A 25,775-nucleotide genomic window follows, 5' to 3' on the forward strand; every position below is an offset into this window, starting at 1 on the left:
GATCGTGCATGCCAATTTAATTCCCTAAGTTTTAAGAAGTGAAAAGATAGATTCTCGCTTTCAAGAATGCCAGCCGTAAGCTCAGCGTATGGTTGTACTAATCGGAGTAATAAAACCAAGGAGATATCGTACTTTAAGTAAGTATTACTGAATTATAGCCGAGATTCCTTTTTGTAATTTCTGTTTGTAATTAAATCCATTTTATTGTTTACTTAGCGAAAGTACGGATAGCCACGGTAATTATTTGTCGAATTTTGTTTCAGATTTCGTTTAAAGAACAAGGAATTAACTGAACAATGCGTCGTGAGGGCGAAAAGAGATAAATGGTATCCCACTCAATTCAGGTGCTTATGCTCTGTACATTTCCGGCCCTATTTAATTTTCATTCACATTTACAAGTAAAGGAAATGGAACGCCCACCACCAAGAAAACGTAACCACAAAAAATCACTTATTTCGTTCAAACGTACACCAAGTATGATAAATACAGCATTTTACTGCTATTTTTGAAATGTATACAGCCTTTATTGTAGATGTCTGTTGCCTTGGTTTTAAAAACTATGCCACACTTCATAATGGACAACTTTCAAGCTAGTAATTCCAGTATGATATGGTAATGGGAGAAACATGATATCCCCCCTACATTATAATAAATAATTACACTAAACGATTATTGTGGTAAAGTATTCATGGGCCGCCTCTGTGGTGCACTGGTTAGCGTGAGCAGCTGCCACCCCTGGAAGCCCGGGTTCGATTCCCAGCTCCGCCACGAAATTTGAAAAGGGGCACGAGGGCTGTAACGGGATTCTATCAGCCTGGGGAGGTCAACTGAGTAGAAGTGGGTTCGACTCCCATCTCAGCCATCCTCGAAGTGATTTTCCGTGGTTTCCCACTTCTCCTCCAGGCAGATGCCGGGATGGTACCTAACTTAAGGCCACGGCCGCTTCCTTCTCCCCCCCCCACAAGGCCCCTGTTCAGCATAGCAGGTGCAGCCCTCCCTCAGTTGTATCCCCCGACCCAATGTCTCACGCTCCAGAACACTGTCCTTGAAGTGGTAGAGGTGGGATCCGTCGCTGAGTCCGTGGGAAAACCAACCCGGGAGGGTAAACAGATTAAGAAAGGAACACAGTACTCATGAGGATGCAATAATTTTTAAAATATTAACAGAATGAGGTTGTAACCTATTATAGGTCCCTATGATTTTAAGGTTTCCTGTCACAAATATTTATGTACATCGTTTTTATTCTAATTTACGCTTAACCACAACAGCCAAGCAGGGTAACGCTCTTGTTCCGATTTCGAGGCCTATTCGATGATTTCGAACTACCCTACAATCAACTGATTGTGATGTTGGCCTCGTGCCGCAATATGATGAAGTGGCGGTATTCGCTTTCATGCTTCAAGCTTTCGGCAACGGACGTTAATTCTCCCCCAGCGATTCTAAAATGCGCATTTTCTACACTTTTCGTCATTTAAAGGCCATGCCCCCTTGCTTGTGTGACAACAGGAAACATGGCGGACGTTCGTTCTATTAGGTTCACCCAGGCAGCGCTTCCGCCTCTCTATGTTATTCCAGCTCGTTGATCGAGGGACAGCTATTAGAGCTCTCTCTGCGAGAACTGAGAACTACTGATTCTGTCATAAGAGCACGTGTATTTGTGTGTGAAGTTTTTGGTGTTATTTATGCGTTTTCAGTGAGTTGACATAATTAAATAGTAGCGTGTGTCATTCCTTGATATCTCCTTTCAACAAGAGGGGAAAGGTATGTGCTGTGTTTGGCTGCAGTAACTATGAAATAGAGAAGAATACGCTGTCTTTCTTTCGCTACGCTCGTGACAAGAAAATGTAAGTAATATTGTGTTTGCATATCTTGTTTATATGTCTAATTTCAGTCTTTAAATAATAACCTTTTAAATAATTCCTCATTAATTTATCCAGAATTGCTTTAGCAACTTCGAAGTTAATATCACAATAATACTTTCTTTCTAGACGTAATTTATTTATCCATTTTCGTATATGCTTTTCCATTGATATTTGAATTTAGCGAGACTTTTAAGGTCAAGTCACTAGGAGCGCCACCATCGAATTGTCTCCCCTTTTAACAAGGCTAAATCCGTAAGTGTCGCGTATTGTCTCATCAGTATTTGGCAAGACGAACGGAAATTCTTCTTCTTCTTCTTCTTCTTCTTCTTCTTCTTCTTCTTCTTCTTCTTCCCCTTGAAATGAATATAGGCTTGTTATGTCACCCAGATGCAATACCTACTTATAAAGAATTATACAATTTCTACACTCGCACCAAATTCCTATAAATGAGTAGCCTACACAAAATGTTGTTCTCAAGATTATCTGATGGGCAAGGACTTGCAGACTAAGTTAAGCAGAGAGTGAATTGGCACAAAAAATGTTTCCAAAGTACATGAAATAGTTCACTAGAAAACGTAGCACATATACAACTGTTGGTGATAGAATTACATATATAATCCTCAGGATTTACGTCGGTAGATGCAGAGTGGGTTTCGTCCCTTAAGTGGTCACGGCTTGTCCGTGGTCCAACTGCTCGCTACTCTGACCGACCAACCGAGCAGAGGATAGTTGGCCACGGCTCTACGCATCTGCATTCGGGAGACGGGTTTGGGAGTGCCGGATTTCACGCCTGGCCCCACCCGTCGGCTGTCCTGAGAATGGTTTTCCATTCTCCTGCACTAAGGCGAATGCCTGGACAATTCGTAGTACAGGGAACGGCCGCCCATCCCCTCACATTCTCCGCACATCTTCTTCACCGTAACAAATCTCCCGGCCTGAGAGACGGCGTCACCGTCTAGGACGCCCGCCTCCCCCTTCAATGGAGGAATTAAAACGTTCAGTAGTAGTAGTAGTAGTAGTAGTAGTAGTAGTAGTAGTAGTCAGGATTTATAGGAAACACGCAAGGAGACAAGGTACCAGTCATCACGCTACACTGGCCCACCTCAGCGATCTTTTACAAGACGAACAAGACCGAGTCAACATTTAAGGTATAGAAAGGAAAGGGAGGTGTAACTACTGAGCGGTGAAACATTACAAAAAATGTGGGACGCTGGACTGAGGGAAAGTAATAACTGGACAAATGATGTTGGGGACATAGAATGAGAAAGGGTTTGTTGATGTCGGAAACAACTATCCAATTCTCGTAACGCTGGGATGGTATGACGTCAATGAACGAGGATACGTGATTTGGGGGGGGGATATGACAATAGACAGTAGCTATCTGGAGTGGGTTAAAGGCGGAAGTGAGAGGGGAGGTAAGTCAAAAGATAGATTCCTAATATGAAGTATACGAATTGTCAGGGAAAATATTAAGAAACAATTGAAATGATGTCGAGTATCGTTTCTAATGAATGATTAGAGGTGTATATTAGAGTCATCTAGGGAACTGATTTAATATACTGAGTATCGTGGGAGAGGAATTGGAGACCATACATTGAATGCACGTTGGTAGATGGTAATTTAAAGTTAGTAAGCTTGAGTACAGGCAGCGTCGAGAGCAGTTATAAAAAGGACATCAGTTGCAATTCAGCTTGCGAGGTGAATGGACGTAGTGCTGAACGTGTGAAAAGTATAGGAGTGTCTAACATAGGAGTTTCAATTGAGCAACACAGGTGTACTATAGGCAGATGGCAGGGTAGATGGAATGTGAAATAATCTCAAATGGTGAAAAACAGTTTCAACATCGCGCAAATAGTATTTTCATTAGTGGTGGTGATGGTGCTACTAGATATCGGTGGAGTGGAGCTAAATCCTGGCCCTGGGCTGTCATGGGAATATATTGAGAAGCTCAAGGAGGCCATGCAAGAATGCCAAGCGGAGAAGACCAAGGAAATGTTAACGGAACAAAAAAATGAATTCAGGAAGTTGCAGACGTTCATACAATCAAATCTCAAGGATATCAAAGAGAGCGTACTGCAGAACAAAAACGAGATCAATGAAATGAGGACGAAAGTAGTGGAGCTAGAAGAAAGGTTAAGGAACTTCGAAGAAAGGGAAAATGCACGAGCGAAGAAAGATAGGAAGAGAAAATATAATAATCTACGGGCTAGTAGAAACAGAAAGAGATAACTTTAATGATATGTTAGACAGAATGCTTTCCCTAATCAGGGAGAGTTTGAAGGTCAAGTGCAACGAGAGTGATATCGATAGTGCCTTTAGATTAGGAAGGAATATAGGAAGAAGACCAGTAAAAGTATGTATGGTCTCTAGTTTGAAGGCTCGAAAAAATTTGGAAAACACGAAGAACTTGAAGGACACAAAAATATGGATTAAAAAAGAATTGGACTAAGGAGAATTGGAAAATATGCGAACATTACGTCTTCATCAAGGGAAGGCGCGGCATTCGGGGCTAAAAGCATTTATCTGTGGAAACAGGCTTATAACAGCGGGCGATTCTTGGAGCAGGATATGGACTGTTAGTCAGCTCCGCGAGCTGGGAAATTGCCCTGATGTGTCAGCTATGAGGAAGGCCAGCGGTCTAGTGAGTGACGAAAGTAGATCCGAGTTAGAAGGTGTGTGTGTCAATCAACAAAGCAGGGACAGTGAACTGGGTGACTCGGCGCTCGAAACCAGGCATCACCAATCCAGGAAATTAACCCAAGAAGAAGAGGTGGTCCGTAGGAGGCAAGACAACCCAAGGAGAAAAGAAGAAAAGAAACGTAAGCCAGCGTTAAATTTGAAAGACATTTGGGCTTTAAAAAAAGGGTTGACAAGGTCTGAGGAAGCCAGTGGGTTGTAAGAGGAAATAGTAAGGTCCCCAAGTGGACCTATTATACAATTAGAAAAAGCATGAATGACGAGAAGTAAGGCCTTAGCGACATCAGAAATACCCACGAACAAATAACTAGACTGGGTCGTGGGATATATAAATATCGAGGGTATATTAAGCAAACTTGGAAATTATGAATTTATAGATCTAATGAGAGATAGTGAGGTTATTGGGATAGTAGAGACTTGGTTGTCGCCTGGCAACAATGTACCAATACCGGGTTTTAAGGTCTGGAGTGGAACGAAACATAAAAGGGGTTTGAAAGGGCGTTACCCGGGAGGGATATTACTGATCGTAAAAGACTAAATATGCAAGCAGGTAGAGCTATGGGAATTGGGATGTGAGTAAATGATTTGGGTAAAAGTAAAGGAAGGAAATCAGAGTGGGAGAGAGATTTTCATCGGTTTTGGTTACAACTGTAACGTAGATTGTGCAATATAGTTAAGATATCTTGAGAGCTTTCTTTCCATCACGGTTGTAAAAAATAAAAATAGAAAAAAATGCCAAAACGATATCTATGCATAAGCAACAGTGCGAAGTCGGACACGCCGAAACAAGAAAAAAGCAGAGTGGCTGGAAGCAGTACTGGGGCGAGGGGAGAATAATAGGAGAGGTTTACCGTGGTAGGTACCAACATCCAAAAAAAAAGAACAACACCTTCTCAAAGAAATTCTTAGAGTGACCAAGTGTATTGGAACAGCAACTATTACGAGAATACAGTACGCACTGACATACTTGGAGAACACATATCCTCAAAAAGTACAAGAGAGATAATTAAGCTAACCCCTTTTTTGCAGAATTGAATTGACCAATATACAAAGAGATTAAAAAGGAACTGCCATACAGGACCTATCTTCTTTTGTTTTCCAATAGTTATACAGATAAATATATCAGATAATACATTTCTTGACTAGAATTTTCTAAACTCTTTATAAGAAAGACACTTTTTTGTGAATAGAATTGGGATAAAAAGTTTTATCACAGTACACACCTTGTTAAACAAGGAGAATGAGCCCGAGCAAAACCCTGGACACTGATCACAAAGGCAAATAGCTCGGATCGCCGTTAGGACGAAAAGTATTGGAAAAAGGAGTAACCCAACAAAGGTTTGACAAAATATTTACAAAATCGTTACGTTGAGCATTATCTCAAATAACTCCACCTAGCGTGAGTTATAACCATATACACTGACTGACAGTGACAATGCAACACCAAGGAGGAGTGGTTCGAAAGGGATGAAAGTTGGGGAAAAAACAGAGTCGGCACGGAAGAATAATTGATGTTTATTTTAAACCGATATGCAGGTTACACAATGCGCACGGCATCGACTCAGTAGGATGTAGGACCACCGCGAGCGGCGATGCACGCAGAAACACGTCGAGGTACAGCGTCAATAAGAGTGCGGATGGTGTCCTGAGGGATGGTTCTCCATTCTCTGTCAACCATTTGCCACAGTTGGCCGTCCGTACGAGGCTGGGGCAGAGTTTGCAAACGGCGTCCAATGAGATCCCACACGTGTTCGATTGGTGAGAGATCCGGAGAGTACGCTGGCCACGGAAGCATCTGTACACCTCGTAGAGCCTGTTGGGAGATGCGAGCAGTGTGTGGGCGGGCATTATCCTGCTGAAACAGAGCATTGGGCAGCCCCTGAAGGTACGGGAGTGCCACCGGCCGCAGCACATGCTGCACGTAGCGGTGGGCATTTAACGTGCCTTGAATACGCACTAGAGGTGACGTGGAATCATACGCAATAGCGCCCCAAACCATGATGCCGCGTTGTCTAGCGGTAGGGCGCTCCACAGTTACTGCCGGATTTGACCTTTCTCCACGCCAACGCCACACTCGTCTGCGGTGACTATCACTGACAGAACAGAAGCGTGACTCATCGGAGAACACGACGTTCCGCCATTCCCTCATCCAAGTCGCTCTAGCCCAGCACCATGCCAGGCGTGCACGTCTATGCTGTGGAGTCAATGGTAGTCTTCTGAGCGGACGCCGGGAGTGCAGGCCTCCTTCAACCAATCGACGGGAAATTGTTCTGGTCGATATTGGAACAGCCAGGGTGTCTTGCACATGCTGAAGAATGGCGGTTGACGTGGCGTGCGGGGCTGCCACCGCTTGGCGGCGGATGCGCCGATCCTCGCGTGCTGTCGTCACTCGGGCTGCGCCTGGACCCCTCGCACGTGCCACATGTCCCTGCGCCAACCATCTTCGCCACAGGCGCTGCACCGTGGACACATCCCTATGGGTATCGGCTGCGATTTGACGAAGCGACCAACCTGCCCTTCTCAGCCCGATCACCATACCCCTCGTAAAATCGTCTGTCTGCTGGAAATGCCTCCGTTGACGGCGGCCTGGCTTTCTTAGCTATACACGTGTCCTGTGGCACACGACAACACGTTCTACAATGACTGTCGGCTGAGAAATCACGGTACGAAGTGGGCCATTCGCCAACGCCGTGTCCCATTTATCGTTCGCTACGTGCGCAGCACAGCGGCGCATTTCACATCATGAGCATACCTCAGTGACGTCAGTCTACCCTGCAATTGGCATAAAGTTCTGACCACTCCTTCTTGGTGTTGCATTTGCTCTGTCAGTCAGTGTACAATATAATAGAATACAATACAATCAATACTGATCTGCATTTAGGGCAGTCGCCCAGGTGGCAGATTCCCTATCTGTTGCTTTCCTAGCCTTTTCCTAAATGATTTCAAGGAAATTGGAAATTTATTGAACATCTCCCTTGGTAAGTTATTCCAGTCCCTAACTCCCCTTCCTATAAATGAATATTTGCCCCAGTTTGTCCTCTTGAATTACAACTTTATCTTCATATTGTGATCTTTCCTACTTTTATAAACGCCATTCAAACTTATTCGTCTACTAATGTCATTCAACGCCATCTCCCCGCTGACTGCTCGGAACATACCACTGAGTCGAGCAGCTCTTCTTCTTTCTCTCAATTCTTCCCAACCCAAACATTGCAACATTTTTGTAACGCTAGTCTTTTGTCGGAAATCACCCAGAACAAATCGAGCTGTTTTTCTTTGGATTTTTTCCAGTTCTTGAATCAGGTAATCCTCGTGAGGGTCCCATACACTGGAACAATACTCTAGTTGGGGTCTTACCAGAGACTTATATGCCCTCTCCTTTACATCCTTACTACAACCCCTAAACACCCTCATAACCATGTGCAGAGATCTGTACCCTGTATTTACAATCCCATTTATGTGATTACCCCAATGAAGATCTTTCCTTATATTAACACCTAGATACTTACAATGATCCCCAAAAGGAACTTTCACCCCATCAACGCAGTAATTAAAACTGAGAGGACTTTTCCTATTTGTGAAACTCACAACATGACTTTTAACCCCGTTTATCAACATACCATTGCCTGCTGTCCATCTCACAACATTTTCGAGGTCACGTTGCAGTTGCTCACAATCTTGTAACTTATTTATCACTCTATATAGAATAACATCATCTGCAAAAAGTCTTACCTCCGATTCCACTCCTTTACTCATATCATTTATATATATAAGAAAACATAAAGGTCCGATAATACTGCCTTGAGGAATTCCCCTCTTAATTATTACAGGGTCAGATAAAGCTGACATCTATTTTTTAGAAATATAGCAACCCATTCAGTCACTCTTTTGTCTAGTCCAGTTGCACTCATTTTTGCCAGTAGTCTCCCATGATCCACCCTATCAAATGCTTTAGACAGGTCAATTGCGATACAGTCCATTTGACCTCCAGAATCCAAGATATCTGCTACATCTTGCTGGAATCCTACAAGTTGAGCTTCAGTGGAAAAACCTTTCCTAAAACCGGATTGCCTTCTATCAAACCAGTTATAAATTTCACAAACATGTCTAATATAATCAGAAAGAATGCCTTCCCAAAGCTTACATGCAATGCATGTCAAACTTACTGGCCTGTAATTTTCAGCTTTATGTCTATCACCCTTTCTAGATTGCGTGCCAAAACCCTGGATTAAATTCCAAACCTCTCCGCAGTGCTCATATGGAGTGAGGGCATATGACGCTGTTGATGGTGATTCGTCCGTCGGATGGGGACGTTAAGCCTTGAGCAGACCCCTTGGTGCTATTCGACAGGAGTAGGCTATGTGCCGGCACCGGGTTTCACCCTCTCCCTACTATCATATATCACGTCATTCATTTCATCTCTCATTAACTCCTCTGATGAGGTTGACGTCAGGAAGGGTATCCGGTCATAAAAACCGCCACGACAAATTCATCTCACCTCATACCCGACCCCGTAGGGAAACGGGACAAGGGTTGGACAAACAAACATGTCTATCACCCTTTCCTTCATACACAGGGGCTACTATAGCAACTCTCCATTCATCTGGTATAGCTCCTCCGTCCAAACAATAATCAAATAAGTACTTCAGATATGGTACTATATCCCAACCCACATAAGGGGACTACATCACAAAACAAGTTTTCTCAATTTTTTGGAAGGGGAGGTGTCACACACACGCAATCACCTCAAATATTTATAATTATTATTATTATCCGATCAACTTTGGAAGGTACAAGTATACTTTTACTACGAAGATCAAAAAATTATTTGGCCACATTAAAAAACAAACGAAGACGCCTCCAGGGCGCTCTAATATAAAAACCGTATACACCGAATAAAGGAAAAAAGGGGCAGGGTAAAAAGAAGGATCAGCACAATAAGGATAAGTGAGGATGAAAAGAAAGGGAACTCCGACTGCGTAATGGTTGAGAAAGTTCAGTCTGCCAATTTATATTTTTTCGGAATCATCTAAGCTTGAGAAAGTTCTGTTTGACGATGTTCAGGCTCAGTCCACATCACCAATATTACAGCACTTAAAAAACAAATAATCTCAATAAGTCTGAAGGTGGCAAGGAGCCAGGCTCGAAACAAGGCCTTGAACATTTTCATAGCATGCCATCACGGGAATGCAAAAACAGGCCAAGTTAGAATTTTTAAACAAGTTTACGTAAAGAAATGTTTAGCTCACCAAAGCCCTTTTCAAGTCAACACCATCAGCTGGTAGGGAAGAAAATGGCAGCACACGGCAAGCCGTGCGAAGTCCGTAACCCCCTCCACACACACACACACACTATTTACAGAAGATGATGCCAGTCTGCCCAAGACGGGCCAAGCAGTCCAATATATACACGCCCGGAAGCGAAGACCAGTTCATTCGAGAAAGATCATGTGACGTGGCAGATGAAGTAGTAGGTGCGAGGCAGACAGAAAGACAGCAGTCAGTGTGTCGAGAAATGTCGGAGGGTAACGACAGGTGAGCAAAAAGTAAGGTAATTCCGATTATAGGAGGAAGTATTGATAACCAGAGCAGATAATAATAATAGCGTATAATCCTGTAGAAACATAACATTGTAGAGTATGTGGAGATGTACATGCAACGAAGTTTGCAGAAACTCGTAGAATGTCGATCGCGAGGTTATGGCAGTAGCACGTTACATATTCCTGCCACTGGGCGGAATCCGAAGGATGGGCGAAAGCAGGTAAGCGTAGCAGCAGCAGCGATGTCCAAGAGCAGCTCCTCCACTGGAATCGATGATCGGCGACCAGAAGAAACGCAGTATCGGAAAAAAGAAAAAAGGAACAGCAGAAGTATGGAAAACAAAAAAAGCAAGCAAAACAAGGTAATCACAGAAAGAGAAAAGAAAGGGAAAGGGAAAAATAAAGAAAAGGGAAGTAAGAACAATGGAAAGCTGTCCGGACCACTGCATAATAGACTTAAAGAGGCCAAATATAAAAATTACAGGAAAGTTTCCCATGAAAATAAAAAGCAAGTACAATACAAGAAAGGGGCATGGGAGTGTCTGACATCAAAAGTGTGTGTGGGTGGAGGGAAAAAGGACTGGGTTAGCCCAAAACAGTAAAATAAATTTTCAGAGATGTGGACCAGAACAAACAAAGCAAACAGAGAGTAAATCCAAATACCAGACAATAAACATGAAGTACGCAAAAGGTTCAGGAGGAAACTTTCTTAAGTTCGGAAAAATGGGCCTGCCGAATATCCTGAGGGTTGGAGAGAGACTGCAATTGAGCAGTAACCAGAGAGGGGAAAGAAAGTATAAGGCCATTTAATTTACGATAATCTACGATGAATCTCGAAGATCCATCGGGTTTATCGACAATAAAGGCAGGGGAAGTATAATGAGAAGAAGAAGGAATTATAGTTTTGTCCTGAAGCATTTTATCAATTGATTGATTTAAAATTTTCATGCGAGGAGGGCTGTGAAAATAGGGGGATGAACGAACAGGAGTAGAATCAATTAAGTTAATATGAGCCTTGAAATTTTTGACCGTACCAAGAACAGGAGTAATGACATCAGAAAATTCAGTTAACAAAGAATCAGTTTGATCAGAATTAATAGAATTGATACTGTGAGACATGGATGAAGTTGAAGAAGGATAATCAGCAATATTAATTAATGGAATAATCGTTGAAGAAAAATGAAAAGAAACCGTACAGTTCATGGAATCAAAAATAAGACCAGTGTGGGAAAAAATCATAGCCTAAAATAAGAGGAGAAGATAATTCCGAAACGACAAGAAAGATAATCGGCCAAGAAAAATGTTGAATTTTAACCGTGAGAGAAATATGACTAAGAACATCAATAGGTTGATTAGAAGCCGAAACACAACCGACAGTAGAAGGAAGAAAATGAAGGTGAGAAAATACCTTTTTCAGAGATTCAAAGAAAGATAAACCGATTAAAGAAACACCAGCCCCTGAATCGAGAAGAGCGACTGAGGGGAGATTATTAATAGTCAAGACAATATGAGAAGTAGGAGGTACAAATGACTAACTTTCCGTCAAAAAAAGTTGAGATGAAAATTCAGACGGTAAAGAGCGAACATTTGAAACAAGAGTAGAGGGGGACTGAACAACAGAAGACAGATTTTGCCCACTATTACGCCTACTGTCTAATGACGCGGGTAAGCCACGTTTCCCGAATAGGGATTGGCACAATTCCGAGATATATGACCCTTTCCTTTACAACGGAAGCAAATAATAGGAGAAGGAGTATTACCAGAAGAAACGGATGTAGAAGGTAAAGGACGAGAATCGAGAGGAGGTGGGATAAATGAGTAATAAGAAATATCTCCTAGAGAATGAATCGCGTGAGATTGAGCTAAATTTAAAAGCTGAAGCATGGACGTACGAGGATTTAAGGCATCGAAAAGCTGCCGAAAGGAAGAAGTAGCGTAGAATTGGACGATAGAAATTAAGTCATTGACAGAGTGAGCAATGTTTAAAATATCACTATAGGTCGTAATCGAATCAAGATAGCCATGAGCAGGTTCGGTGGGAAGTTGATGACGACGAATAAATTCAAGGCTCGGCTTGCAACGTATTTCGTAAGGTAAGAAATAGTTGTGTATGACATTCCGAAGTTGATACCAATTGGAAAAACTTAACATATTATCAACCCAAAATTTAGTTAAAAAACCCGGTAGTTTTAGGGGACAGTAATCCCATTAACTAAGGAAAAGAAGCTAAACCAATATTTAGACATTTTCGTGCAGAAAAGAGCCACAAGGTCAAACTACGAGGATCAGTAGATTGTAATTTCGGGACTTGATCAAGAGATTGTTTTATGATCTGTACATTGAGAAAGGTATCAACAGACGTGTATTGAGATAATGAAGGGGGAGGGGGTAAAGATGTGGAACGGGAGGCATAGAATGAAGTTGAGGTAATGAAGAGGGCTTTCCCTCTGAATCAGTGAGCAAGTCGGGAGAATGAACACGGGAAGATAATGTTGGGGTATCAGAAAAGGAGATTAAGTTACTAGTGGAAACCTCTGGTAAGGACCGAGCATGATATACTGGGGGTGGAGATGAATCGCTATCATCGCCCAAGCGAAAATTATCCGAAAAGCAAGCCACAGTGTTACGGGAACAACCAAAACAAACTGCGAAAAGATCTAAGGAGAAAACAAAAAAACTGTATCAATTTAAACAAGAGAATATCATGAGAATGAGGAAGAAAGGAATGCCTGCTACCATATGTAACTTAGATTGTGCAATATAGTTAAGATATCTTGAGAGCTTCCTCCACAACAAATCTTTCCATCACGGTTGTAAGAAATAAAAATAGAAAATATGCCAAAACGATATCTATGCATAGGCAACAGTGCGAAGTCGGACACGCCGAAACAAGAAAAAAGCAGAGTGGCTGGAAGCAGTACTGGGGCGAGGGGGCAATAATAGGAGAGATTTATCGTGGTAGGTACCAACATCCAAAAAAGAAAAGAACAACACCTTTTCAAAGAAATTCTTAGAGTGACCAAGTGTATTGGAACAGCAACTATTACGAGAATACAGTACGCACTGACATACTTGGAGAATACAGATCCTCAGAAAGTACAAGAGAGATAATTAAGCTAACCCTTTTTTGCATAATTGAATTGACCAATATACAAAGAGATTAAAAAGGAACTGCCATGCAGGAACTATCTTTTTTGTTTTCCAATAGTTATACAGATAAATATATCAGATAATACATTTCTTGACTAGAATTTTCTAAACTCTTTAAAAGAAAGACTCTTTTTTGTGAATAGAATTGGGGTAAAAACTTTTATCACAGTATACACCTTGTTAAACAAGGAGAATGAGCCCGAGCAAAACCCCGGACACTGATCACAAAGGCAAATAGCTCGGATCGCTGTTAGGAGGAAAAGTATTGGAAAAAGGAGTAACCCAACAAAGGTTTGACAAAATATTTACAAAATCGTTACGTTGAGCACTATCTCAAATAACTCCACTTAGCGTGAGTTATAACCATGTAAGGGGACTACATCACAAAACAAGTTTTCTCACATTTATTTGAAAGGGGAGGTGTCACACACACACACAATCACCTCAAATATTTATAATTATTATTATTATCCGATCGACTTTGGAAGGTACAAGTATATTTTTACTATGAAGATCAAAAAATTATTTGGCCACATTAGAAAAAACAAACGAAGACGCCTCCAGGGCGCTCTAATATAAAATCCGTATACACCGAATAAAGGAAAAAAAGGGGCAGGGTAAAAAGAAGGATCAGCACAATAAGGATAAGTGAGGATGAAAAGAATGGAAACTCCGACTGGGTAATGGTTGAGAAAGTTCAGTCTGCCAACTTATGTTTTTCCGGAATCATCTAAGTTTGAGAAAGTTCTGTTTGACGATGTTCAGGCTCAGTCCACATCACCAATATTACAGCACTCAAAAAACAAATAATCTCAATAAGTCTGAAGGTGGCAAGGAGCCAGGCTCGAAACAAGGCCTTGAACATTTTCATAGCATGCCATCACGGGAATGCAAAAAACAGGCCAAGTTAGAATTTTTAAACAAGTTTACTTAAAGAAATGTTTAGCTCACCAAAGCCCTTTTCAAGTCAACTCCATCAGCTGGTAGTGAAGAAAATGGCAGAATACGGCAAGCCGTGCGAAGTCCGTAGCCCCCTCCACAAACACACACTATTTTACAGAAGGTGATGCCAGTCTGCCCAAGACGGGCCAAGCAGTCCAATATATACACGCCCGGAAGCGAAGACCAGTTCATTCTAGAAAGATCATGTGACGTGGCAGATGACGTAGTAGGTGCGAGGCAGACAGAAAGACAGCAGTCAGTGTGTCGAGAAATGTCGGAGGGTAACGACAGGTGAGCAAAAAGTAAGGTAATTCCGATTATAGAAGGAAGTATTGATAACCAGAGCAGATAATATTAATAGCGTATAATCCTGTAGAAACATAAAATTGTAGAGTATGTGGAGATGTACTTGCGACGAAGTTTGCAGAAACTCATAGAATGTCGATCGCGAGGTTATGGCGGTAGCACGTTACACACCCAGCCATCTGGGTCTCTGTTTGAGAAGAAAAACTTCTTTGAAGTGCTTATTGGTGTTGTAAACCAGATTAAATTACGTAATGAAGAAGCGGGAATAATTATAATGGGTGATTTCAACGCAAGGGCTGGCCTAAATAATCCATTATACGATAAAGGAATTGATTAAATATTAATAGAAAGAATGAGAAGCAAAGACAAAGAGTGTAACAAAAATGGGGAGAAATTACTAGAAATTTGTGCGATAGATGAATTGTACACCTTGAATCGGCGCTGGTTGGGGGACGAATCAGGTAACCTAACATACATTGTCGAGTCAGGAGGGAGTGTTATATACTTGGTGTTTGCATCTAGGGAGGTTTAGACTAACGTTAAGGAGGTTCAGGTAAAAAATTGGACAGCGTCTCATCATTTCCCAGTTGCTATTCGATTACTGAGAAACGAAGGTAAACAGGAAGGTAAACAATATTACAACTATGAACAGAGAAAATTAGTAAGATACAGGTTGAGTGAGGAACAGAGAGACGAATGTAGGGAATACTATAGGGGTAAAACTTTTGAAATTTTGAAGATATGTATTGAATATATGATAGAGGATTATAACGTAGATGAAGCAATAAGAATGCTTGAAAGATCAATAGATGTAGCTGAAAATATAGTTTTGAGTAAGAGAAGGCAATATAAACAAAATGTATGGTATACTGAGGAGTGTAAAGAAAAGAAAAATCAACTGATGAAGGCATTGAAAATGTACCGAAATGAGGGATCTCAGGATTTACGAGCAGATTTTTGTAAAAAGAGGAAAATCAGGTGCTGCCAATGGAATTACGTATGAATTTTGGAAAGTGATAGGAAATTACATCCAGATGCTAGAAATAATAACTAAAATATTTAACATCTTTGATGATAGAAACATTCCCAGATGTTGGCATGAAGGAGTAATTTGCCCCATATATAAAAGAAAGGGAAAAAATCGAACACGAACAACTGTAAGGGTATTACCTTGTTGGATACACTCATTAAGATTTACACCGGTATTTTAGAAAAAATAATGATGAAATGGGCAGAAGATTACTCTATACTCTCAGTTTATCAATCAGGATTCAGGAAAAGAATGAAAACTACAGACAATATATGTATAATTAAAACAATGATAGATAAATACACAAGGAGGAAAGGAGGTAGATTATATATTGCAGCAATAGACCCGCAAAAAGCTTTTGATTCGGTTAGCAGACGGGCTGTCGTTGCGAAGCTGGTTGGAATAGGGATGTCAAATAAAATGATTAAATCCATAGAAGAATTATATGCAGAAGTGATATGCTCGATTAAGTTAAGGAAGATCTACTGGTAGGCAGGATACACTCGAATATTGGACTTAAGCAGGGCTAAGGCCAAAACTTCCTTACCTCAATATCACACTCCCCCAAATCCTCAGGATTTCCCTCCCCTTATACCGGGGCATACCTCTCCTTCTGCTACTCATGATTATCCCCGAAAACCTAAATTTACACAGGTGTGCAGAAACCTGTGATAGCCAGCCCCAACCGCCCCGGCACCAGGATTTGACCGCGCTGGATATTTGGCCCTGGTACGTCCTGACAGTGTTTCTTCAAACGTGTTCTCCTGACGTGTACCCCTCCTGATACATCAACCCCATCTACATTTACAGCTCCTACTTTCAATACTTCGGGTCTTAGTCACCCGCCCCTTCCACATGATCAGCAACTTCTGATGCAACGGAACCACTTACACCATGAAATACAGCAAACTCTCTTTTTGCTACTACAGAATGTGGGAGGAATATCCCCCATTTCCCCGGTAATCCACAATTGCAGAGCAGAACCACTCATATACTTAACGTTTATACTTCGCGTTTTTAAATGGAACGGTAGAAGCCTTTTATATAAAAAGTGAATTACAATTACTTATACAAGAAACATGTGCTAATGGCATCGTAATCTATGAAACATGTTTCTCTACTGGTACGTCTTTTCATTTACCCGGGTATCATGCAGAACGCCTTGACACTAATGGTAGTGAGGGCATTGCTATTTTTATTCATAAGCATATTCCATATCACTCTCTTCCTTTGCAGCATCGCATTCCTAACACCCTAGCTCTAGGTATCTCATCTCATCAATATTTATAGTCCGCCTGATGTGTACATCCCAGCCTACCAAGGGTCTCACTTTCTTGCACAATTTGATTCATTTGACTATGTCTTTCTCCGTGATGACGTTAATTGCCATCATACTGCCTGGGGTAGTGATAAAGTTACCGCTTCCTCTCGGCATCCCAATACCATCATTTTATTATTTTAAACGACGGGTCCCCAACACGCCTCTCCCCTCCTGGAGCTCCCCCTAGTGTCGTAGACCTATCCCTCTGCCGCTATCACATGATTCCTAATATTGTCTGTCATACACTCCGTGATATTCATTCTAGTGACCATTTTCCCATTCTTGTTACATACGGCATTAGTATACCCTCCTTAACATCACCCACATCCTCCCAGCTCCGAAACTTTGGTAAACAAGCGTACTCTACGTTCCTCCATGCGCAGCTCCTTAACTCTCTGCCACCCACACTAGACTATCACACTCACCACGTATGTCAATACTTTCCAACGCTGCAAATTAATCTCCCCTCTCTGCCCACGTCCTTTCCAGCGGATACATTGGTGGGATGCTGAATATCATAGATCCATAATGCGGCGTAAAGTTTTATTTAAACAGTATCGGAAGGATATGACACTAGACAATTATTTTGCATTGAAGCGTTACAATGCCAGTATTAAAAGAGTATTTCACACCAAAAGACGTGATTCTTCGAAAGCTTTTATCTGCTCCCTCAATCATCGCATACCTTGAGTCTCCTTCTGGAATGCTATTCGTGTCCTCACGCGTGTTAATGCTGCTCATCCTGCCGGCTTGGTTATTATGCCTGGTGTTCTACTTTATTTCTTGACTCTTTAAAACCTGATTTTGCAGTTCCTCGCCCCTTTTCCTCCTATATTCCTATATCCTCCCTTTACTACAGCTCATCCAACTTTGGGACCTACAGTCCGTTTTCGACACCGTTAATAGTTCTTCGCCTGGACCCGATAGTATCACTTATACTATGCTCCGTCTCTTACCCCTTTCTGTTCATCTTGTCTCACTTTCCTTTGTCAATACTACTTTACTCGCTATGAAAGTGCGGGCGAAGTGAAACGTCTGTCATTCAGTAACACTCCGATGGTCGCCCGAAGAAAAGACTCGTCAGTGGTCGCGCGGATCACAATAAGGCTATTCTATGCTATTTATTCAATAAAATGATTATGCATTGTAAAAAGAACTTTATTTTCTATACAATATAATTATGCATGCATTTATAAAAAAATCCTGAAAAATTATCGGTCATTGTGAGTTTTCACACTTACTCCCTCCATAATATTTTTGAGGTACCTCATTGTCTGGTTCATTCAGCCATCGATTTATATTCTCATAGTCATCCATTTTGTACTTATATTCCGATAATTAATATAAACTCATAAACCAGAGTAGATATATGCATATGAACTTAGATTAGACACCGTAAAAAGAATACAAAAAGCCAAAGAAGTCACGCTAGTGGTCGCACGGAACACACTTGTGATCCACAAGAATAAATTGCTTTATAACGCAGCAACCATCAGTAAAGGTTTGCAAACCATTGCGTCATCAGAGAGGGGATGCTCAAGGTCAACAGTTATACTAAAAACAGGACTGTGATCCGCACGACCACTGCAGTGTTAAACTGGGCTATCGTGGCATTATTTTAACTTCGTATACACGGAAAATTTTTCTGAAAATTCTCCTACAACGCTTTCTGTGGGACCTGGAGAAAAATAAGATTATTCCCCAAAGCCAATATATATACGCAGTACGCAAGATCCTCTCAACATTCTGTTGATCTCCTCCTAGCGCGACATCGACGAATAGCTCTATTACATATTTCGCGATATTACAGATGCTTACAATTCTGTTCCTTTAAACTTATTATGCACCTGTCCCGATTACCCCAACTAGAGTATGGTTCCAGTATGTGGGGCCCTCAGCAGGATTACTAAATTCAAGGACTGGAAAAAGCCCAAAGAAAAGCAGCTCGATTTGTTCTGGGTGATTTCCGACAAAAGAGTAGGTTACAAAATTGTTGCAACGTTTGGGCCGGGAAGAATTGGGAGAAAGAAGACGAGCTGCTCGACTAAGTGGTATGTTCCGAGCTGTCAGTGGAGAGATGGCGTGGAATGACATTAGTAGACGAATAAGTTTGAGTGACGTCTTTAAAAGTAAGAAAGATCACAATAAGAAGAAAAGGTTGGAATTCAAGTGGACAAATTGGGGCAAATATTCATTTATAGGAAGGGGGTTAGGGATTGGAATAAGTTAGCAAGGGAGATATTCAGTAAATTTCCAATTTCTTTGAAATCAATTAAGAAAAGTCTAGGAAAACAACGGATAGGGAATCTGCTACCTGGGCGACCGTCCTAAATTCAAATCAGTTTTGATTGACTTATTTTTACTAGAAAAATTTTATACCTTACGTACTCTTATTATCAAATCCCCCTATTCGCAGCTTTCTGGTCGACAACGTTCACATGGGTTCCCTCAGGGCGATATATTAAGTGGCGTTTTATTTGCTCTGTATATGCGTGATTTAGAGCGTATTATTACTAAGAACGCATTGGTATCAGCTTTCGCCGATGATTAAATTTTATATGTTTCACATGACAGTGTTGCTTAATCTACGAGAATACTGGAGTGCGTGATTCGTGACGTAGTTAAGTGGTCGCGAACATGGTTTCTCCTTTTGTACCTCTAAATGTGCTGCGATGCTATTTACACATACCCGTACAAATAATCCAGCTCCTCTCTCACTGACAACTTTACGGTGGCCTTTGTTACTCATTACCCCTATATTAGTGTGATCTTAGACCATAAACTCACATGGCCTACTCATGTTTCATTGCTTCAGCGTAAAACTGATAGTTTTATAAAAAATTACGGACGATCACCTGCAGGAGTTCGGGAGCTGATCCCGTTACAACTCTACTTCTTTATAGAGCTACTATTCGATTCCTCATTGATTATTGTGCACCCTGTCTGCTTCTACCCTGGCGCAATATCGTGCATTATGCGCCTGTCTATGAGTTCTTTAAACTACCCCCAATGATGCCTTATTAATAGAAGCGGGAGATTCGCCGTCAGTCCCTTGTCCTTAAACACTTTTCTATCACACAGTCGCCGCTTATTCCCAAGTTACACCTTTTATATACCTATTATTGTACCAGTCCTCCTTGTGAAAATCGCACCCCTGCTTTGTACACTGCTTTTAAGTCCTTTTTCCTGCGGGATGTTGACAATCTCCCTTTACCTACACTACCCTTGTACTCTGCGGGATGTTGACAATCTCCCTTTACCTACACTACCCTTGTACTCTGTCTCGTATGACAGTAATTATTTTCGACCTTCTGTCATTATTACATCGCCTCCATCCTTTGCATGTCCAGCTAGCAACTCTTTTCCTTCCTCTACTAAAATTAAACGATACGGCTCTCCCCCTCGAACAGGGAAGTCAGCACCTGTATTGGTGGTTCGGAATCCGTCCAAGCCATTGCAGCTGCCTTCTTTATCCCCCACTCTTATATTCTTCACCAGTTTCCTCTTCCCCTTGCCTGGTCCGTCTTCACTGTCGAATTATTTGCTATTCGACAGGCACTCCTGCTAATTAAGTATAATTCGCATGTCAGGGCTACTATTCACACGGATGCGCAAAATGTACTGTATTAGGAAGGCATAGGCCATGGCACATATATGTTGTAAAATCTTTATTCATGAGAGAACGGCTAAGTTACGATGTGCGAACAGCTGTACGAGAGAACGTTCTCGTCTGCTCTGCGTGAGGAAGAAAGAATGAGTGGGGCAAGGTCGAGTGACGTCAGCACCGCATGCATCTCACCTCCCCGCAGAAACGACCCGAAACAATTTTTTTACTTCACACCGACTTGACCAATAAATATGAGACTAACACCAAATTGTAGCTTATATTTTAAAAGTACAACGTTGCAAATTTGAGATTAATACGCCTAGTAGTTTCGAGGATATAACGAGTTGAAGTTTGGGAAGTATTATAACCCCTCTGTCGCCCGACTCATAGAGCTGCTTCCAGCCGGATATAAATAGGTCGACGATCCGAGGGTATAGTCAGTGTATTCTAAACTCTACGACTCATGACTAGACGTCACTATGCTCTGTCGCGCTTCGTTAGAGACATGAAAGTTACACTCTGGAACTTTGAAATTGTGCGAGGTCGTCGCAAGTGAAGTTTCAACCGCGTCGTGATATGTGAAATATTGTAAAGTTTCATCAGACTGAATCTGTAATGTTTAAGATTTACGAGTGTCTTAACCAAGTGAATTTACGAAAGAGATTGTGCAATGAAGTATAATTGAGAATTTAAGTGTTACTTTACCAGGTGACGGTATTGTGAACTTTGTCAATAACTCATAATTTTAACTTTGTCATTGACAGTTACAGCATACTAGGATGCGTGATAAATTGAACATTCAATTTATGACAATTTAATTGTTTCTGAGACGCATTTCTCGTATACTAGTACGATCGTGAACTATTTGAAATACCATTCCACTAGAATATTCCATAATTGACAGGACTAAATGTGACTATTTTTCACGTATTTTCCCGAATTTTCGATTATTACCATGAGAAACTAATTGAATGTAAAGGACATTTTATGGCAATATTAGGTCATATGAACTCGTGTGATGCAAATTCAGTCATAACACCCTCTTAATCTATGAACATTAGTATTCAAGGGACTGTTTTAGGAGCGATATTAATTTCATTTTCTCGAGTGTTTCATGGACGGTGATGGTTGCTCTACGAGTGAATTTAAGACATAATCAGTGACTGTTATGAAATGTGACAGTGTTCAATTCATGTTTTATAAACTGTGAGTGAAAGACTGTGCTTTCCATTTTGAAAACGACTGCGGGTCGTTACTGCATTAACTTGACCTGTGGATTACACTGTAGCATAGACTGTGATATGCTGAGTCACGCATTTAACATCGTAAAACAAAAGTGAGAATACAAACTGTGCGTTAAGACTGATGTCAGTGTATAATGCATTCTTTAACGATTATTAAGAGCTCTACAGCCCATTATATTGTGCCAATTGAACTTTACGTATTTCAACATTTCTCTTTAAAAGAACATCGGAAATCTTGGCGAAGTGACGTGATATTACACTGCGTAGAACGTCATCTCCAGCGTGGGGTTAATCGTGGTTTCTTCGAGCGCGGTATCCGACGAGGAATTGAACGTGGTTTCGACGAGGGATGATAAGGTGGTATCTTCATTGAATCAAACGTGTAACGCTGCTGGTGTCCAGTTCGAGTCTTGGCAGCATGCTGCAGAAAGTTCTTGTCACCAAGCCGCAGGACAGTACTTCATCAATCCTTATAAGCAAATTATAGGTGATATAAGTGCTTTTCATATATGTTTTGAGTGAGTAATTCCACTTAGACACTAAATGACTTTTAACAAAGCACTCAATCATTCATAGTGCTACATTCTTAAAAAAAAAGTGCTTCGTGTGGATTCTAATCCTACTGTTCCTCATAATTGTAGGAGGTTATTCAAGAAGACTTCACGTCTTATTTTGAACTATAGATTTGTCTGTAAAATTTGTGTAAATTGAAGTCATTTCACTTAGATGAACAATAGGGCTTGCCATAAAACAAGTGAGCTAGTAGCAGTGGCGGCCGGTCAGTACGTGCTACCGGGCTCCAGCACGTAGCTTGGAACTGTAAGGAATATTATTTATGTACAGTAAAATTATCCTGGTGCCTTTTCGTTGTTTTGAGTACGATATGAATTTGTGTTTTGTGCAAATCAGGACGAGATCTGTCGAACACCTAGCGCCGTTCTCCCGGGGAACAAGGCTCGTGCTCATGTGAAGTGAGCCCTTGCCTGTAGCCTGAAGGAAGCAATACGCAGGCGCAGCCAAGCTTGCAACACTCCCCCTAGCCGGCGGAGTATACCGTAAACCGGGATCAACTTTCACTGATCCCGTCTATAGTTACTTCCTCTCCCGCAAGGGGGTAGAAGTACTCGATGTCTCCCGCTACCCGGAGCGCAGCGAGGGATCCAGTCGGCCGTGCTTATGTTGAACGTGGTAAGCGAATCTGCCACTAGAGAGTAGCATCGTCTGGGTTCGAAAGTAAAGCGTAAGTGGAGGCAATCTATCTCACACATGCTTATTAAAATATCCATCTTCCTTTTGTGTCAAAAATAAGGAATTCGTAGGTGAGTCAAAGAATCTTTGACTGACCCTAAATGTTATCCCGCATTACAATGTAATTTACTCTGGTGAAATGAAATAGCGTATGGCTTTTAGTGCCGGAAGTATCCGAGGACATGTTCGACTCGCCAGATGCAGATCTTTTGATTTGACTCCCGTAGGCGACCTGCGAGTCGTGATGAGGATGAAATGAAGATGACGACAACACGTACACCCAATGATGGTTAAAATTCCAGACCCTGCCGGGAATCGAACCCGGGATCCCTGTGACCAAAAAGGCCAGCGCGCTAACCATTTAGCCATGGAGCCGGACATTTACTCTGGTAACCTAATAGGGGAGGTCTCAATGAATCAGTTGGCAGCTCTTTCAGTTGCTTTGTGCAGTTTTTAATCTCGCGGTTATATTACTGGTGCGTGTTTTTCCTGTCATTGTGTTAGTGCTAAAGTTTATACGAAGATTTATCAAATTATTTATCCACTGCAGTGTATATAAAGGGAAATTAAATTAGTGTTCTTAGTGGGGATCTATATTCCCACGATTCTATTTGCACTGATGTAAGTTGCGCCATTAGGTTAGTAAAAAAATATTTCTTCAATGAATTATTTATCTCGTAGACAGTTGTCGAAGAATTCATCTGCTTCCAAATTAATGTTGTTTTTGTTTGTTCTGAGTAATAAATTGCGAGAAAAGTTGTATTATTATTATTATTATTATTATTATTATTATTATTATTATTATTATTATTATTATTATTATTATTACTATTTCTATTATGATTATTAGTAGTAGTAGTATTATTACCAAGTTTGAAGTATGCGTTGTTCATCATGGCAATATGCAGATTTAAAACAGCGTATTTAGCTTGTTTTTTGTAGCACGTAGGACGATTTCTTCACGAGCCGCCACTGGCTAGTAGGTAGGATTTAAGGAGACTGGACCATGGGGAGTCTAGACTAGCCGCTGCCTCTGCGCGTGCGCGGGGCGCTTCCCTCCCTGAGGGCGCTTCTCACTTGCCAAGGCGCGTGTGGAATGTACTCTTTTGTACGGAGGGGCCTCTCGCTGTCAAGGCTACACACAAGTGTGGAATGTCGCTCCTTGCGGTAGCTTTCTACTGCTATGCCTAGGTGGGTGGGCGTGATAGGTAACATCGCTTGTTATAGTGCGTAATTGAGTATCTTTTACTGAAAGGTATTGTAAGAGCAAAACAAGATAACTATTAACCTTACTCTCCTACTAGAGATTTAAAAAACTCTATTGAGTGTAATTAACTGCTAAGTTCAATTACCAAAGACAATTTCTACCCTACTTACCTATTTGATTAGCTCTTAAATTATTTATGTAGGTGACAGGAAGGACACTTAGACATAAATCATCATGTTAGATAATCAGATTTTCACTAAATTTATATTTTTGGGGAGGCCTCTCACTTGCTAGGGCGCATGTGGGAAATGTTAACTACACTTACACGGAGATCTTTATGTAAGAGGTAGATATTTCTTGAAAGGTGTGGGCAAGGTGCTGTGAGTGGATTTGCTTCTAAAAGTTACGTGCTGGAGTGCCTCTCACTGCTCAAGGAGGCCAGCTACATGTGAAATTATTGCAGCAAATGGATTTGCTTTAAAAGGTTACTTGCTGGCGAAAGGTGAACAGGATGTTAGTTTTTGTAAAAAAGAATCCCCGCTCTCCTCCTCCCCTACTGTAAGTGAGGTGAAAACACTAAGGAGTGGTTCAGTGCGGTTGTTACTACGCAAGATATGCTTTGCTGTTTGTTGAAGGTTACCTCTATCATGAAAGGTGAACAGGATGTTCATGGCAGGTTGTAATTTGAAGTGAAGGTAAACCACTAACGACTCCAGCCCACTGGTGAGGAGTGAAGGTGGAGACAAAAGTGATTAGTTTAATAAAATAATATTTTTTCTCAACTACTTACCTTTAATTATTTTCGTTCTTGATTAGCTCTCTCATGTCGTTCATGTTGGTGATAGGAAGCGCATCTAGCCGTAAATCTTGACATTAGATACACGCATTGTTTACTAAATGTATATTTTTTCTCTCTTCCATACTAACCTTACATGAATAAATGACATCTCTGAAATATCAGTGTACTAGTTAAAAAAATAAAACTCAGATAAAGTCTGAAATCAGAGGCTGATTAAGAAATTCCGTCGTTACGAGCGCGATAGTACGAATTTTTACATACGGAATAAAAAACAGACCGCCATTTTTGCTATAGAGTTCGCTGGATACGTCGTCAACTGTTTGTACTCTTCGAGGTCAAACAGCCCATACATGAGATTGTCATGTCTGTGATTTCTTATTATCTTTGTCCAAGATGGCTAATACAAATATTTTTGTTTAAAAAATGCATTATGATCTCTGAACTAATAAATTATTTAGGCTAACATAATGTGCTATCTCATCAAAAATTATATAGAATATATATGTTTAGCACGGAAGATGAAATAATAAATCGTCTAATGAATCAGTTAGGGGCACGTGAATTGACCGCGAGTTAAAATGACGTAGAATAAAAAACAACACCAAAGAACTTCGGTGAACAAAGACATCAAACACGACAGTGTTTCAACAAAACAAAAGAACGCGCTGCCACGTAGCAGATAAATTGGTTGAAAAACTGTAAAGCATGGCTTCTTTAAAATAAAATATAACGAATTTTTCCTTAATCAACCTCTGACTTGAGACAGTGTGTGAGTAAAAGCCATAATTTGTCACACCCACACAGGTTGGTCCTTTGATGATAG

The sequence above is a fragment of the Anabrus simplex genome, chromosome 6 (assembly GCF_040414725.1).
Source record: "Anabrus simplex isolate iqAnaSimp1 chromosome 6, ASM4041472v1, whole genome shotgun sequence".
In the NCBI taxonomy this organism is placed as follows: Eukaryota; Metazoa; Arthropoda; class Insecta; order Orthoptera; family Tettigoniidae; genus Anabrus; species Anabrus simplex.